The following is a 16,845-nucleotide window of genomic DNA, read 5'->3' on the forward strand; positions in this document are numbered from 1 at the left end:
AACTTAATAAATGCTTGTTGTATGAATGAATTAACATTCCTTAATGAAAACCTGAGAGGACACAACTTTTTAATAACTAAGACAGACATGTCTGGACCCACAGATGTGTTATTTAACAAAACACTTTGCAACACCCAATACCAAAATTGCTCACGGTGACCAACTGACTTCACTGAAAAGATTCCGTGTTTTGAACAGGAATGTTCCCATGTCCATTAAGTTTCCCTATCAACACTGTTCAATGATGAACCCAGACAGGCCTCATTTTCCTGGTTGAAGGAAGGTCAAGTTACCTTGTCTGTGACACTCATCATGTGTTTCCTCATACCTTGTGTCAAAGGCTATTTTTATGCAGATACAGACGTCTTTTGTTGCTACAGTAAAGAATAGTAGAACAGAATTCCAGATGTGAAATGAGTTAGAAAACACTAAAAGTATAAAAACTTAATAATAATAGCTATTTCAAATGGTTATAGCGAGGATTAGATGAGATCACATAAGTCACATAAGTTACTGAGCACAGAGCTTAGTACATGGTAAGCACTCAGAAAACATAAGCCATTGTTATTTTTACCAAAGTATAAAATAGCATTTTGAAATTTCACAGAGACTGCAACTAAGCTAAAAATATGAAACTGTGTTTATAAACATGTACTAATAACAAGAGTCTGCTGTCTTTTAATATCATGTCACCATAAAACATCCATCTTGGTAGGGATTCCTACATGTAGGGCCTAAGGGAGGGAAAAGGATGCCTGTGAATTATTGAGGAAGTTCTCTTCAGGAAAAACCTGTAAAGGTGGTGAGGAAAGTAAGAGAGGGGAGGAGAAAAAGCAGAGCAAGGATGTGGTCTCAGATAAAGTCTAGGCTTGCGTTGAACTGCAGGGAGGCTCTGGAACTTAAACCACACAGCAGGGTTGTCGCCCTTCAAGGCAAGGAGGCTGGTCTGGAATTTACACATTCATCAGTAATTTGGTGTGGGCTGCACCTCCTTTCCTCTCACATGAAAGATAGGGCATAATCAATAGGACAAGGAGGCCCCCTTTAGCTGAGGGCAGTTCTCCAGAAAGGAAAGCCTGTAGCAGCTACCAGTTACAGTAGCTGAGGCATGGGTACAAACACGTGTGGTCAATTGTTTGCAAAAATTAGGCCAAATTTTCTCCTCTCTGTATCCATGGCCCTTCCAATGTGACTTTGTAGCCCCATACCTTTTGTATCTGGATTGGCTTTATGATTTATTTTAAAATAAATATCTTTTTATATAGTTGATTTACAATATCAGTTTCAGATGTACAATATAGTGATTCAAAATTTTTACAGATTATATTCCATTTAAAGTTATTATAAAATATGGGCTATATCCCCTGTGCGGTACAATCTACCCTTGTAGTTTATGTATTTTATACATAATAGTTTGTACCTCTTAATCCCCTACCTCTATCTTCCCCCTCCTCCCCCCTCCTCCCCACTGGTAACCACTAGTTTGTTCTCTATTTCTATGAGTCTGTTTCAGTTTTGTTATATTTATCCATGTTTTATTTTTTAGATTTCATGCATAAGTAATAACATACAGTATTTGTCTTTCTCTGATTTATTTTATTAAGACCCTCTAGGTCTATCCATGTTGTTGCAAATGGCAAAATTTCATTCTTTTTTATGGCTGAGTAGTATTCCATTGTACATATGTACCACATCTTCTTTATCCATTCATCTGTTGATGAACACTTAGGTTGCTTCTATATCTTGGCTATTGTAAATAATGCTGCTGTGAACATTGGGGTGCATGTATCTTTTTGAATTCTTGTTTATATTTTCTTTGGTTGTATATCCAGGAGTGGAATTGCCAGGTAGTTCTATTTTTAGTTTTTTGAGGAAACTCCAAACTGTTTTCCATAGTGGCTGTACCAATTTACATTCCTACCAACAGTGTACCAGGGTTCATTTTTCTTTATGACTTATTATGACTAACAAAGTATAGTCAAAGTGACATTATGCCAATTCTAATTATAGGGCTCAGGAGACCTGGTGAGCTTTCACTTGCTTTCTTGGAACTCTGATGCCACCACATAAACAAGCCTGGGTCCGCCTATTGGATGATGAAAGGCATTGCTCCAGCCAACAGCCAGCCAGCCAACCACGAGACATGTGAGTAGCCAGCTCCCAATCAACACTCAGGATGAACAAAGACACTTGACCGAGCCCAGCTGAGATCAGCTGAGCCTGGACGGATCAGCAGAACTACCCAGCCGACTGGTAGACTTGGGAACAGTAATAAATGGTGGTTGTTTTAAGTCAATGAGCTTGGGGGGAGGGTCTTTTTAAAACAATAGTAGGGCTTCCCTGGTGGCACAGTGGTTGAGAGTCCGCCTGCCGATGCAGGGGACACGGGTTTGTGCCCCGGTCCGGGAAGATCCCACATGCCGCGGAGCGGCTGGGCCCGTAAGCCATGGCCGCTGAGCCTGCGCGTCTGGAGCCTGTGCTCCGCAACGGGAGAGGCCACAACAGTGAGAGGCCCGCGTACCGCAAAAAAAAAATAGTAGATAACTGATACGGCCGATAAAGGGAAACTGAGCAGAAATATGGAGTTAATTCAGGTGATCAAGCAACTTAAAGCAGTAGTTTCCATAATTATACTTGAAATTGTTTTTCTCAGGGGAGATTTTTAAAGGAGTAATTGGCTCTATGACTTTTAAAAATAATATAAAAACCTAATCTGTCATAATCAGGCACGTTTTTCTTAGTAAATATTGGGTCCAACCCCTACAGTCTAGTTTAATTCCTGTCTAGCCTCAAGGATACATACCTCGACTTAAAAATCAGTTTTGTCTAAGGATACTGATCTTACCTCAGTCATTAAAGAAATCCACATGAGGTGTACTCAAGAGAAGGAATTTCAGGGTTTGAGGACTGGGCTCCTGTCTGAATCACCTCCTCATGTGGTAAATGAGGGTAATACTACATATCCACTGAGAAAATTTGTCAGGAGGTTCAAATGAAATATCAACATGAAAGGCTAGGTAAAGTTAAAAGTGTTCTACAAACATAACTGAATTCAAAGTGGCCTAATCTGTATAACCTCCTTGAAAACTCCGGGGTGAAAAGATAAACAGCCAGGAGTCCTTACTGTATAAAGTTCTTGAAACTTCCTGAGATAAATGTGAAGTAGATTTTGAGACACATGTACAAAGTTTGAGCCTTTGTGATTATATTCCCTGCAAGGTGAGAAAAGGTGGTCTTAAATTCTCACTCTGAGGAAGACGACATCTGAAATATGTCTCAGCAAGGAATTCTAATTGACCGTGAGCAGGGCAGAGTCTTTGGGGCATAACAGAATACTTCTGACCTGGCCTTGAGGCATTTGTTCTAAATTCTTCAATAGAGGGAACAATAAAATGGAAAAGTCCTGGTTATATATAGAAGGCCTAAACAACAAGTTGGCTTCCAGTTCAAGTTGGCTAACTGCACACAAGATTTACTCTAAAAAAAAAAATCCCATTAAAGTGACAGAAAAGTCATTAATATACATATTAAAAAATAAATCTTAGCAGAGTAGTAAATTTGAAAGAGATACACCAACTGGATTTCTGGAGGAGATATAGCAGTTCAGACCAGATTCCAATTAAAACCTGAAAGAACTAAGAAAGTCACAATCTCATACAGAAGAAATAGAAGGTCAGACAGAGTGTGTTTTCCCAACTGTGCCCCAAAATAGTCCAACGAGCAGGAACAGTGGGAACCAGGGGAAAGAGCAGGACAAAGACAGTTGGTGAGGTGATTAATTAAGGATGACAAAACATTTACATCAGTATCCACCCACATCCCTCTCATCATGAAGGGAGTGGTTACTTACAGCTACAGACTCTTGATTGGTCGGCAGATTCAAGTCACAATGTGGCTCTCTAAAGTGGGGTTTGAGGCATAGGAAATTCCAGAAAGGTTGAGGCTGGAGAAGCAGTCCTATGGACAGCTGGAGGGACTGGACTCCTGGTGCTCTGGTCCCACACACACTTCCCCACCTCCCCACACAAGCTACTGGAACGGGGCTCCTGTAATCAGAACCTGTTTCAGTGTTCTATGAACACTGTGATTTTTCAGTGATTTTCATTTAGGATAAGACACATATCTACAGCTGGGAACAATCAGAATGTCTAAATGTTTGAGGAAAACTAGAGAAAAGACGTCAAATACAACTTAAAAAAATAATAATAACAAGTTCTAAACTCAACAAGTAGAAGAATGAACCTCTGGGGAAATGATGGAATCACAGCAAACAAAATACAAAATAATATAAACATAGGAAATTAAATAAAACTGTAAAATAAACATAATTAATTTCCTCAAATTGGTTGGAAGGGATATTGTGTTCAAACAAAAGAATAGATTACAGTGAAAAAGTAACAAGGGAGATCTCAGAAGTTAAAAATATGATCAAAATATGATGGTCCAAATAGCAAAATGCACCTAGCGAAACAGTCATATAATCAGCTGGAAGATGGAGACAAGTGATTCTCCTACCATGTAATGCATAAAGAAAGAGGTGAAAAACGTGGGAGAAAACATAAGGAACATGAGGAAGAGATCTGAGAGAATAATTACCCATTTAGTAGGAATTCAAAATTGCAGAAGAAAAAGAGGAAGAAATAATAATAGATAATATTAGTAGATATTATAATATATATAATTAGTAGACATTAAATATAGATAATAATAGTAGAATGTTCTTATCAGATCTTCAAATGCAAAACTTCAAATTAAAACAAAACAAAACACTAGGCTCACCCTGGTGAAATTTCAGAACCCAAACACTAAAGAAACTATCCTAAAACACATCCCAGAGACAAAGAGTTTATCAGTAAGGAAACAGGATCAGATTAACATTCTGAACCTAGAATCCTAGGTTTGGATCATTTTTCAATTTTAATATTCTCTTATAAGTGTTTTTAAGGATCTGAATTTTCTCCTGCATATTGCTTTGGCCACATTCTATAGGTCATTTTCTCCTTGTGATTGTCTCCTTGTGATTTTCTCCTTGTGATTCAGCTCTAACTTGCTTATACTTTTGGCTTTTTCTTTTGATTTTACTCAGGTTTTTTTTTTTTTTTTTTGGCGGTACGCGGGCCTCTCACTGTTGTGGCCTCTCCCCTTGCGGAGCACAGGCTCTGGACGCGCAGGCTCAGCGGCCATGGCTCACGGGCCCAGCCGCTCCGCGGCATGTGCGATCTTCCCAGACCAGGGCACGAACCCGTGTCCCCTGCATCGGCAGGCGGATTCTCAACCACTGCACCACCAGGGTAAGCCCTTTATTCAGGTTTTATTATAGAAAGAAGCTTAACAATTTTCAAGTGAATGGGTTATTTTTGCTCGTCTTTTGTTGATAATTTATTATGTACTCAAGTTAGAAAAATGTGGCTGAAATAAATTCTCCATTTTGAAATTTATTGAGCATTTGTGTATATGTGTTTGTGTGTCAACTACTACATGGCCAATTTTTATAAGTATTCCATGGAGCTTGAAAAGAATGTATATTCTCTTACTGTTAAGTACACTGTTTTCTCCACTTTTATTAAGAGATACATATTCACTGTGATATTCAGAATTCTTTTAGAGTTTTTTCAATGGTAATTTTTTTGAGTAAAGATGTAAGTGCATGCTCCCCAAATATTTACCTTTTTCTTATCTTTCAGTGAAGAATGACTCAAGAGTGAATAAAGTACAGGCTTTGGTACTAAATGAATGGTCGGTGCAAAGAAGACACAGAAGAAACAGGTTTTGGGGTAAAAATGAGTACTTCATGTTTGGACATGTTGAAATTGAAGTACTCTTAAGTTACTCAGGTAGAGATGGGCTGTCAGACCTTCAGATATACAGGTTGGAGGAGGTCTGGCTTTGATATATAAATTTGGGTTTAATTTGGATCCAAGACTGATTAATTAATTGTGCATCCAAGAATAGATTTGGTGCCAAATCTGATCAGTCCATAGTTAGATTGAAGACATGTGTTTGTGAAGACTGTGAGGCCAAGTCAACGTTGAGCAGTAATAAGTACAAGAACAAGTCAGCGATGTGTGACATGGCATACGTGCAGGCATGCAGTACATTCACTCACCCTGTTATAAATAGTAACTGAAGTCATGGGTGAGGATGAGTTTGCCTCCCAATAGCACGTAGCATGAAAAGAAAATAGTGATTAAGATGAATCCAATGGATCACCAATATTTAAGAAGTGGATACAAAAGAAGGTCTGTCTTCACACAGGTTCAGCATGTTTTATCAGCATGGGTTTTTAAGCATTTCACCCTTATCACAAGGAGCCACAAAGAGTTGCAGGAGTCGTACCTATAAATTAGCGAGACAGTTTGAAAGCTACATGTATCAATTGACTTCACTGCTTTATGCATAGCTACATCCACAAGGAGTTGAGGTGGAAGAATTGTTACCAATAGTGCTTGGGTTAATTGTCCCAATTTTTATTAATATAGAACTCCTATCCATTGCCTTATGCCTTTTATCTAAGCTTCATATATTTTAGATCCTGTACTCTGGCCCTAAATGAATTTCCGAAACAAATGCTTTCTTTGGCTATCCTCAATACACTTCATTGCTTTTTTTTCTCAATCTGGTAAAGACAGAAATAGCCCATTATCCTTATTAAATTTGAATTAGGTTAAAATCTGTGTACTAATGCTGCGTTCTCAGGGATAAGATGGCCTAAAGCAGAAGTGGGAGAAAACTTCCGCAAACGTTCGAGAACATAAGGTCAAAATGATCATTACAGCACTGTAGAAACTTAATATGTTGTTCATGAACGAGGAGATACTTTTATTGCATTATGCTGGAAGTCAGCAAGCATGGGTTTTAGTTGATAATGTATCAGTAACTACTATGAAACTTTTAGTTAGTTGATTGGTTGTTTGGATGATCAACTTGGACTTTCCCAGTTTTAGCACTGAAAGCAAGGTAATCCAGGAAACCTGCAGCCAGGTTGTTGGTCAGTTTGTTGGTCACCATGCTGATGGCTATCTCTGAATCTTCATTTCCTCATTTGTAAAATGGGATGACTAGAATGCATGACCTGTTATGTCTCAGTTAGCTCTAAAATTCTAAAGACAGATAAATTCTATACGCAAAAAAGGTAGCAACTTGCATGTTAAAATTTTCCCTGCACCAAGAGGCCAACGTATTCAAATATACTGCTTATGCCATATAAAACAGTTATTTAAATCCCCCAGATTCAATTCAACAAGATTATATAGATGGGTCACGACCTAACAAACAGAGCAGGATTAACATTTTTCAAAGATCTGAAACTAGAAGAAATGAGGAGATGCAGAAGCAAGGGGAAATGCTTGGCCCAGGAGAGTGCCCCATTTTGAGACCAAGAAGCTTCCACTTCACAGTTCTGTCCATCCTGGCCCAGCTAACATCAGATCCCCTTTCTTTTATTTGGTGGTCATCAACAACAAAGGTCCTGAATAGAGATCAGCCTCCAATGAGAATGAAAGCAAGTCTTTGTGAAGACGTGAATACAGTATACAGTGACCTGATTAGTAGAGGGCTGGTCAAAATAGAAGGGACGTTTTCTCTAGCTGAGACCAAGAGTTTGCTTATCTCCATGACTCCCAGTACTGAGTCACTCAGAAGGATAGCAGGTCCAAAAGTGTATGCTGTTGTTTTCTTGCCCCCCTCCCCCCTGCCCCTTCCCATGAAAAACTACCTTCAGACAATTTCATTCTTCTGAGACACAGGTTCTCAGTGGGGACGTCTGAGTTTTACTAGTGTCACCTCTCTGGGAGGCATTTTAAAGCCCAAAAGAAAACTGACCTGTTCCTTTCCAACAAAGAGTTCAGCATCTAAAAACGTTTTCAATAGGAGGGAAGAAAGGAAAAGGAAAACTAAATACTGAGCATTAGAATTCTATGGTTTATGCCTCATAGCCAGTGACTGGTTGAGTCAGCTTAATTGCTGACAGTTGAGTCAGGTATTCTTACCTGAACATCCCCAGCAGCAAAACAAAGACTACAGTGTCTTTTCAAGGCTCTGAATTGTGGTAAATGTACCCTTAAAAGAATGGGAGATGGATTCAGAGATGCATCTAGTTCCAGGAAGAGCTGGACATAATTTAATAATTAGCATCTGATAAATTAAAATGTTAGTGCGTGGAAGACAAAAGCTAACAGCAATCTTTTGTCTACTGAGAACCATAAAGAGAGTGGATCTAAATTTATCATGTTTCTCTCCAGCTTCAACATAGCTTCCTACATCCCACACAACAAACTCCAAATTCCCTGAACTGGTAACATTCAAGATCCACCACTGTTTATTCCAGCCTGGATTTCCAATCACATCTCCCCTTTCTGAGCTCAAACCTTGCTTTCTGTTGTGTTCCAGTCATCATTTCCCAAGTTCTCATTTGCCTTTCCATCTCTGTGCCTCACCTGCAATGGCTTCCACCTGGATAACCCTAACCACTTCCGTCTTCCTCTTGGCATCCTATTTATCCTTCAGTCTCCATCCCTTCATAAAATCTTTCCTGAATTCTCCAGCCCACAGTGATTTCTCCTGCTTCTGAATTCCTACAGCACATGTTCAACACCCTAAACTAGGCAGTTAATAACCTAGCTTGCAGCTTTCTTTTCACATGCGTGTGTCTTGCCTCCCCACCTAGATGCTTATATCCTTGAGGGCACTGACTTTTATACCTTGCATTCCCCTCGCTATTATTAAATTAAAACAGCACAATTTACTGAGTTCTGGATTAGGTCACAAGAACATGTCCTTCCCTGGAGATTAGGAGATTTGCCCATTGGTCTGAAACAATTTAAAGGAAGAATAATTGAAGCTGGAGGGACAATAATAGACTCCAGAAAGACAATAATAGATAACAGATAGATAATAAGACTAGATTTCAGAAGGATTCTAAAATTCTAAACTTAGATACAACTGACGAACCATTTATCCCAGGCCAAACAGAAAATACGATGGAAAAATCTGGGTTTATATGACAATAACCATTGACTGAGGGCTGGAAATATTTAGCCAAGGAATATATTGGGTTGTAGTTATTATGTCAAACACTGATTCAGAGCTATTGTTAATTTTTTAATGAATTGGCAGTCAACTATTATTAAAGGCAAATCAGATTGAAGGCTCTACTGCAACCCAAGCCAAAGCTAGAGTAAGTTCAGTTTCCTCCTTTCACTTTTCTTATTAAATGGATCTTCTCAGGAGACTGTGTTTTTGGCAGAATGCTTGAGTATATTTATTGCAAGACTGAGGGAAAATTAGAATCTGCAAGCAGATAATGAAATGTGCTCAATGACTATTAGCAAATTTTAGTTAAGACAGGAAGACATGAGGAATGTAAAAGAGACAAAAAAGTTTATAAATGAGCCTTCTCAACATTCTGGTAGGGGCTCATTATAAGATATGTTGTTTTACGTACAGCCCCATAAAGATTCCATGTGTCTTGCTTTTTTTCTCTTTTTCGCCCTCTATTTTTAGTATCTCATTTTCTGCAAAACACATAGAGCTGTGCAGCAAAGCAAAAGTAAATTTAATATGCAAGCTCAGCAGCTCCAAATGTAAAACAGAATTACCGGTGAGAGAGAATTTTTCCAACAGAAAGGAACTAGGTGACCAGCAAAAAGGAATCACTTTCAAGAAGGCGCACTTGGTCAAAATTTTTTAAAGATTTGATATTTATAGAGCAGTTTTAGATTTACAACAAAATAATAGGGAGGTACAGAGATGTCCCATGTAACCCCTGCCCCAACACATGCATAGCCTCTCCCATTATCAACATCATTCATCAAAATGGTACATTTTCTTTTGCTAAGGATTAACCTACATTGACATATGATAATCACCCAGAGTCCATAGTTTACTTCAGGGTTCCCTCTTGGTGTTGCATATTCTATGGGTTCGGACATATGTATAATGACATGTATCCACCATTATAATATCATATAGAGTGTTTTTTTACTGCCCTAAAAATCTTCTGTGCTCCACCTGTTCATCTCTCCCTGCACCATCCTCCCACCAGCAACCAATGATCTTTTACTGTCGCCATAGTTTTGCTCTTTCCCGAATGTCATATAGTTGGAATCACACAGTACGTAGCCCTTTCAGATTGGCTTCTTCCACTTAGTAATAAGCACTTAAGGTTCCTCCAGATATTTTCATGGCTTGCTAGATCGTCTCCTTTCAGTGCTGAATAATATGCCATTGTCTGGATGTATCAGAGTTTATTTATCCCTTCACCTACTGATAAATATATCAACAAACTGATTCTAAAGCTTATATGGAGAGGCAAAAGACCAGAATAGCCAACACAATATTGAAACTGGAGGACTGATGCTTACCTGACTTCAAGACTTACTACAAAGCTACAGTAATCAAGACAGTGTGGTATTGGTGAAAGATTAGACAAATAGATCTGTGGAATAAAATGAAGAGCCCAGAAATAGACTGCTATAAATATAATCAACTGATCTTTGACAAAGGAACAAAGGCGATAGTCTTTTCAACAAATGATGCTGGAATAAGTGGAAACCACATGCAAAGAAATGAATCTAGACATAGACCTTACACCTTTCCCCAAAATTAACTCAAAGTGGATCATAGACCTAAGTGTAAAACACAAAACTATAAAATTCCTGGGAGATAACAAAGGAAAAAACTTAGATGACCTTGGGTATGGTGATACATTTTTAGATATAATGCCAATGACAATATCCATGAAAGAAATAATCGATAAGCTGGACTTCATTAAAATTAAAAAGTTCTGCTTTGCAAAAGACAATATCAGAGAATTAGAAGATAAGCCACAGACTGGGATAAAATATTTGTAAAAGATACATCTGGTAAATTACTATTCTCCAGAATATACAAAGAACAGTTAAAGCTCAACAAGAAGAAAACAAACAACCTGATTTAAAAATGAGCCAAAGACCTTAACAGGTTCCTCAGCAAAAACGATATACAGATGGCAAATAAACATATGAAAAGATTCTCCACATCACATGCCGTCAGGAAAATGCAAATCAAAACAATAAGGTAAAACTACGTACCTATTAGAGGAGCCAAAATCCAGAACACTGACAACTTCAAATGCTGGTGAGGATGTGCAGCAACAGGAACTCTCAGACATTGCTGGTGGGAATGCAAAAATACAGCCACTTTAGAAGGCGGTTTGATGGTTTCTTAAAAAACTAAACCTACTCTTATCATACAATTCAGCAATCACACTCCTTGGTATTTACCCAAAAGAGCTGAAAACATATGCCCACACATAACCTGAACATGGATGTTTATAGCAGCTTTAGTCATAATTGCAAAAGCTTGGAAGCAATCAGACTAACTCTAACATCACTTAACACATTTGCTCTCAGGAGCTTCATATTCTTCTACGCCACCAGCCTTCCTCTGACCTTGAACTTCTCCCTCTTCATGATAGAGGCAGACTTTTGTCTACTGGTTCAGTAATGGACTTTTCAACATCTGATATTCTACACCACCTTGTCCTATTACTTTGTCTACCTTTTAAATGCCCAACTCTACACTAACCCCTTTTACTTCCTGCTCTGAAAGGTGTTGCAGATGGCCTGGCCAGTGAACCAAGGGGTCACCTTATAAATCATGGCCTGTAATTTCTGACTGACAGTCCTTTCCTTCATCTCCTCCAGACTTCTCACTGCAACGCATGATCTTCAAGCCCCCAGCCCAATTTATGCCTTTCTCAGTCTCTGGAGTGACTTATCCTGTACTTTACTTAGATCAAAGCCATTTGACAGGAGATTCTACAAATTCCCTTCTCTCTGCCAACATATTTCTGCATTTTCATCCCTCCCTTCCCCATCTCTGTCTCAGGCAAAGTGCTCGCTATCTTTCTGAGCTGAACCCCATCTCTTGTCTCCTTAATTTATCTCCTCCCGTCTCTTCACCAGCCTGGCACCATTAATCATTCCCCTTTCTTGCACCTGTCTTTTTTTTCTTTTTCTTTTTCTTTGGCCACGCAGCTCGGCTTGTGGGATCTTAGTTCCCGGACCTAAGGAACCCCTGAGGGCCAGGGGTTCAACCATGCTGTTGAACCCCTGGCCCTCAGCATGAAAGCACGGAGTCCTAACCACTGGACCCCCAGGGAATTCCCTAACATTCCCCTCTCTTGCACCTGTCTCTTGAGGTCTTTCTCATCATTCTCTCCTTGTTCTCTGCCTACAGTTGTATGTATTTCTATTCTCATTTTTTAAAAAATAGGGACTTCCCTGGCGGTCCAGTGGTTAAGACTCTGTGCTCCCAATGCAGGGGGCCCGGGTTCGAACTTTGGTCAGGGAACCAAGATCCCGCATGCTGCATGCTGTGGCCTTAAAATTTTTTTCAACCCTGTGTGATAGGAAAATATTTTTAGCTTTATCTTCTGACTTCTTTATACCCTCTGGCATTTCTTGCATTTAATTAGCAAAGGCATTCTGTGTTTATTTCTTCAGGGAAGAGATGCTACAATAATTTTTTTCAAATTTGAATTCTTAGCTTTTCTATTTCAAAAGTCTAATTTAATTGGGGATGAAACACAGAAATAAATAGGATGTAGCAATACATTTGGGAGAACACTAATGAGAAAAATCCACATACTGGGAAAAAATATTCATATAAATATTTCTAACTTAGGACTATATCTATAATATGTAAAGTAATCATAAAATCAACAATAAAAGACTGGCATACAAATCACTGGTGAAAATGTGGAGCATTAAACTTCTCATATATCACTGATGGAAGTGTAAAATAGTACAACTATTTTGAAGAATTGTTTGGAAGTTTCTTATAAAGTTAAACATAAACTTATTTTATGACTCAGAAATCCCATTCTATGTCTTTACCCAAGAGAAATGGAAAAAAAAAGTCCACATAGAGACCTGTATAAGAAACATAACTATAATAACTAAAAACAGCCCAAATGTCCATCAATAACTGAATGGATAAATTCTGATATATCTATGCAATGGAATGCTACTGAGAGTTAAAATGGAACCAATTATTGTTATACTCAGTAATATGGATGAATCTGAAAAACATAATATGAAGGAAAAAAAAAAAACCCAGAAACCAAAAAGTACATACTATCTGATTCCATTTATATGAAGTCCAAGAACAGACAAACCTAATCTATGGTGAGAGAATTTGGAACAGTAGTGGACTCCGGGACTGGAGAAAGGTGGGAATTGACTGGATGGGGGAAAGAAACTTTCTGGGGTAATGGAAATGTTCTTTAACTATTAGAGATGTGTATTATATAACCATATGCATTTATCAAAATTAAACTGAAAACTTAAGATCTATCAATTTTATTTCATGTAAATTATACCTCTATAAAATAAACTTTAAAAATAAAGCTAACTCAAAAGTAGAAAATAGTAAAAAAAATGTATGTGTGTATATGCTATATATTCCTCAAAGATTGCATCTGGGTTCTATTTGTGGTATATCTTATCATAGCCAATGACTCACACCCCGCGGGTACTTTACAGATCAATGATTGATTTCAAGGTATAGTCTTTTTTTTTTGAATTCTTTTTTAATACAGCACGCTCTTATTAGTTATCTAGTTTATACATATTAGTGTATATATGTCAATCCCAATCTTCCAATTCATCACACCACCACTGCCACCCACCCCCCGTCAAGGTATAGTTTTATGAGTCAAATTATTTCAGCCTTTAAGTAGGATACATTGTATTTGCTGTTTGAAAGTACTGATATCCAAAGGAAGGAATAAGCTTTTTTACTTATTTTTTTAAACAAAGCACTTAAAGAAACCAGTAGATGTTAAGCTCCAGGATGATCTAGCCACGTCTGTCCATTCACCACTGCGTTTCTAATGCCCAGCATGCAGCATTATGTGCTTGTAGGAACTCACCAGCTGTGGAATAAATGAACAAGCCAGGATGGACAGAAAAAATAAATAAAGAGCATTACTGGGAAAGAAATAAGGGTGTAATCCCCAAAGGAGTTTTACAGCCAACAAAATAACTAGTATTAGACATATAGTTATATTATATAGAATATATTATGGATTTTGAATCATCGTCACTTTCCTAAACATGTTACAGAAGGAGAAGAGTGCAAGATAATAGGAGAATGCCAAATGCTTTGGTTTAGCTATGCATGAATAATGTAAAGTTGATTTGAGGCATTTAGGAGTGAGACACGGATAATCAGATCTTTAGAGTTCTTATCAAACTTGATAATCATATTATCAAGGTACAGTGTTGATAATTTAGTCAGTTATCATCCTCATAGAAAACATGTTAGCTCACCTCTAAATTATATTTCAGTCTCCTCTGGAGCTATCATGTTACCGAAGACAAATTTATTTTACTTTGCTTGGGATCTACCACGATCTCCAGTGCTGGAATGCATGGCCCTTCTTCTGGTGCACCCTAACCTGTATCAAATTATCTCAAAAGGCATTCCAAGTTATTAAAAAAGTTTTCAGAGAAATATTCTTTTAAATTAACTCTAAAAATAAAAATCTCTTGCATTTAACCCTTTAGGAGAGGTGAAAAGGGGCATCTCTAAACCTATCAAGTTCGGAAAGTCTTGTGTGAGTGTACTAGAAAGGAAGAAGAGAGAGACTGGAAATTTAAATAGCTGAGAGGGAGGATTGTAGTGATAAATAAAGAATAAAAGAAGATGGCAGGCAAAAGGAAGACATATGAAATAGTCATGGCAATGAGATATAAACAGCGACATCCCTCCTCACACTGCTACTTAAAGTAGCCGTGCAGGAGGCAGAAAGAGAAAAGACAAATGGGACTTCATATTTGCTTTATCTTTCCTGTTCCTAATTCTGGCTTTACTACCTATCATCTCAAGGGGAAAACATTCCACTAAAGACCTTCTTTCAGTTGTTCGAATCTCCAAGACAGTTTATAGAGATCAAGCAACAGTGCTAAGCCTCTGGGTAAATGTAAATCAGGAAACAAGAAAATAGGGGAGAGCTCATTTCCCCGTCTGGGGACTTTGCGTGGGTTCTGGCTGAGTGTCCTGTTTGGGATGAAGCATTTTCTTCTGAATTTAAACTGCAACACCCCGCAAGCTCAGAGCAGCACACGGGGAACATGCCAGCAGCTCTTGAGCAGGGGCTCCCAGGACTCCTGTCTATAGGAGGCCTCTACCACGAGGGCTTACCATCCTTCCTTTTCCTTTCCCTTTTCGAAATTAAAGCTGATTTCCAAAGCTAGCTCCTGCTGCAGGGCTCAGCTGAGATGAGCAGCAGGCCCAGGGCCAGCAACACAGGTGACCCCACTCTTCAGTTCAGCTCCCCACTTCTCGGTTTTCCCCCAAGGCTCTCCCTCCCTCCTCAGTCCCACACGGGATCCCACACTATATTCAAGGAAAAAGTTCAAAGGCATTTCAATCAAATTTAGGAAGCCACTCCTTTTTTTTCTGTAAGGGATATTTTCAGATTTTTTAGCTCCATATGTACATTTTTTTAAATATGGGTTTTCTTAAAATTTTAATCCTTTGTAATGTTTAGTTATCATCCCTCCTTCTCTCAATAACAATCTTGAAAAGGTTTCCCTCCTTAACCTCCAAAAAGCTAGGGCCTTAGACATTTCCTACAGCATTTCATAACCTATTTAATTAGGCTCTGTTGCAGCATCCACAGCCCCTCAGTCTGTTTGGCATTTTTTCCATGTCCACTAATGCCAGGATTATCTCAGAGTATTTTACACACGCACTGAAATATCTGCAGGGAAGCATTTTTACCTGCAGGTGAACAGTCAGTACAAATTGAGTACATTTGTGTCTTTCATACCCTAGGGGCGAATGTCCTTGTTCAGGCTTTCTCCCTCCATATTTTTTTATTAGTTTTTTAAAATTAACTAATTTATTTAGTTTTGGCTGTGTTGGGTCTTCGTTGCTGTGCACGGGCTTTCTCTGGTTGCAGCGAGCAGGGGCTACTCTTCATTGCCGTGCGCGGGCTTCTCATTGCAGCAGCTTCTCTTGTTGTGGAGCACGGGCTCTAGGCGCGCGGGCTTCAGTAGTTGTGACTTGCGGGCTCTAGAGCGCAGGCTCAGTAGTTGTGGCGCATGGGCTTAGTTGCTCCGCGGCATGTGGGCTCTTCCCGGACCAGGGCTCGAACCCGTGTCCCCTGCACTGGCAGGTGGATTCTTAACCACCGCACAACCAGGGAAGTCCTCCCCCTCCATCTTTTGCTCGAAAGGAAAAGAGCAGAGAATTTTGTTCCCTGTCCAAAAATGCATGACGCAGCCTCAGATTCAACAGGAGAAAGACGAAGTAAACTAATAATGAATGCTTGCTCTGTGTGAGACGTTGGTGCTAGGTGTTTCATCTACATTGCTTCCATTTAACCCTCACAATACCTATACGAGGTAAGTATACTTATTCCTATTTTACAGAGGATGGGACTGGAACATTGAGAGGTTAAATGTTCTTTCAGATTCCACTACACCATGTTACTTCTTCAGTTCATCAGACTATTTGTAGCAAACCCAAACAACAGCAGCCCTAAGGACTTAACTCTGATCCTGCTTTGGCTGGTGATTTCATAAAGGCTATGACAATGAGAAGTTAGCCATATTTTCCTCTTCTGAGCTGAGCGAGATCACAGGGCGGTGGCACTGCCTGAAAACATGCACTGAGGCTGCAAAGGGCACAGGCATTGGTCGGACAGCTGAGTCTGGGTCCCAGTTGGCTATGTGACCTTGGGGGCTGTTTGTGTATTCATTCATTCATTCTGCAAGTATTTACTGAACATCTGCTATGTGCCAGGCATTCTTCTAGATGCTGAGAATACAGCAGCGAGCAAAACAATTCAGG

The 16,845-nt window shown here is 39.0% G+C and overlaps 1 long non-coding RNA gene across 1 annotated transcript in view; it reads right to left on the bottom strand.

Moving 5' to 3' along the window:
• Nucleotides 1-10,589: 10,589 nt before the first annotated feature.
• Nucleotides 10,590-16,845, bottom strand: part of LOC149749637 (uncharacterized) — an 80,469-nt gene continuing 74,213 nt past the window's right edge. The window contains exon 4 of the long non-coding RNA XR_016392761.1: nucleotides 10,590-11,151. This is a non-coding gene — a long non-coding RNA (uncharacterized LOC149749637). The remainder of the gene's footprint in view (nucleotides 11,152-16,845) is intronic.

This window comes from Delphinapterus leucas, chromosome 3 (genome assembly GCF_059928025.1).
Source record: "Delphinapterus leucas isolate spDelLeu-1000000601 "Yukka" chromosome 3, BTC_Dleu_Yukka2, whole genome shotgun sequence".
NCBI classification, from domain to species: Eukaryota; Metazoa; Chordata; class Mammalia; order Artiodactyla; family Monodontidae; genus Delphinapterus; species Delphinapterus leucas.